The sequence below is a fragment of the Azolla caroliniana genome, unplaced genomic scaffold, assembly GCF_043228905.1.
Source record: "Azolla caroliniana isolate FFs.n. ecotype wild unplaced genomic scaffold, voAzoCaro1.0.p SCAF_13, whole genome shotgun sequence".
NCBI classification, from domain to species: Eukaryota; Viridiplantae; Streptophyta; class Polypodiopsida; order Salviniales; family Salviniaceae; genus Azolla; species Azolla caroliniana.
Window position 1 is genome coordinate 19,660,023 of NW_028230448.1, and position 1,784 is coordinate 19,661,806.

The 1,784-nt window shown below is 44.5% G+C and overlaps 1 pseudogene; it reads left to right on the forward strand.

Moving 5' to 3' along the window:
* The first annotated feature begins 518 nt into the window (after positions 1-518).
* On the forward strand, positions 519-1,119 carry LOC147856570 (putative Histone-lysine N-methyltransferase ATXR5 pseudogene; annotated as a pseudogene).
* The last annotated feature ends 665 nt before the right edge of the window (positions 1,120-1,784 follow it).

Consider the following 1,784-nt stretch of genomic DNA (forward strand, 5'->3'; position numbering starts at 1 on the left):
CGTATAGGTGTACGGGAGGGTTAGGTGTAATGTGGAAGGTGGTGTGTGATGTGTAATATGAAATGTGAATGTGTGAGAGTTAGGTGAGGTAAGTAGGTGTACCTACGTCCATTCGGCTTTTTGTAAAGATCTTCTATTATATAAATCCTCACTCATGGGGCATGAAAAGATGATATCGAAGTTGCTCTAAATTGTGTCTGTCTCGATTCTCACTCTCTCTCATTCGTTCGCTCTGTGGATCTCATCTCTCCCTCTCTCTCCTCACACTCAAACCCCCTTGGGAGGGGGGTGGAGCCGATCTTGGCTCCACCCCCCACCCATAAACACATGGCACGCCCTACGGCCTACCCCCCTTGAGTAGAAGTCTCTCTTTCCCTCTCTGTTCCCCTATGTGTCTCTAGGTCTTCATCTTTATGTTGTGTGTGTTTGTGCCACTCTATTGCTTGTATGCAGGAGGAGGAAGAAGCTGATTCAGAAATTAATAAATTGCAAGAAACTAACAATCAAACACCTTCTAAATCACTCCATCAAGAGGTTCATGGCAGAGTTTGAAGGAAATGACAACAGTAGCCATAGCTAACCTATTCTGGAATAAAGTGGTGAAGTCACTTGTATATCTGGTTTAGTGCCAAGATCTGCCAATGATTCAAGTTTAGAGAAAAGAGGAATGCAAGTCATGAGCAAGGAAGATAAAGCTGCATATGATCGATGTATAATGATGTATCAACAGAGTGCTTGTGCTTCATTAATGCTCTTCTTTGATTCTCATGAAGGGTTTGTGGTGGAACCGAATAGTGAGATCAAGTATTTAACCATTGTAGCAGAGTATATAGGTGATGTAGATTATATAAGCAAATGTAAAAGAGTAACAGAAATGATAGAGTTAGCATTATAATGGGTTTACTCCTTACAAATTTTCTAGATAACGATTGGGTCATATGTCCTAATAAAAGAGGCCACATTGCTCTATTTGGATCAAGTATCATTAACCATGCACTAGAAGGGAAGAAGAAACAAAACCTAAGGTGTATAAGGTTCAATATTGAAGAGAAAACACATGCTTTGTTTATTTCCATCGACAACAAGAGCCAAACGGACAAAGAGTCGGCTGGTGGATAAAGACGACCAACGCACTGAGTCAGCAGCCGGATGGCAGCAACTAGCCATGCAAATGGTTCGGCAACCAACTAGCCGATAGCCGAGATGGCCAAAGTCCTGCTAGAAAGACACAACCGAACCGAGAGCCGGCCGAACAGACGACCATGGCTAGCCGGTTGAGACCATCGGACAACGTCGGCATATAGCAACGGCCAAGTGATTTCCAACCATCGAGAGAAGACCGATGGAGTTTCCGGTCAACGAGTTTTTGGCATGGGCTTGTGGGTACGACGTGCAATGCAGTGTCCCACGGGTGTGCCATGTGTTACCCGTATAGGTATACGGGAGGGTTAGGTGTAATGTGGAAGGTGGTGTATGAGGTGTAATATGAAATGTGAATGTGTGAGTGTTAGGTGAGGTAAGTAGGTGTACCTACGTCCATTTGGCTTTTTGTAAAGATCTTCTATTATATAAATCCTCACTCATGGGCCATGAAAAGATGATATCGAAGTTACTCTAAATTGTGTCTGCCTCCATTCTCTCTCTCTCATTCGTTCTCTCTGTGCATCTCATCTCTCCCTCTCTCCTCACACTCGAACACCCTTGGGAGGGGGGTGGAGCCGATCTTGGCTCCACCCCCCACCCATAAACAAGATCTCTACCCAACCCACAGGGGTTATCAAGAG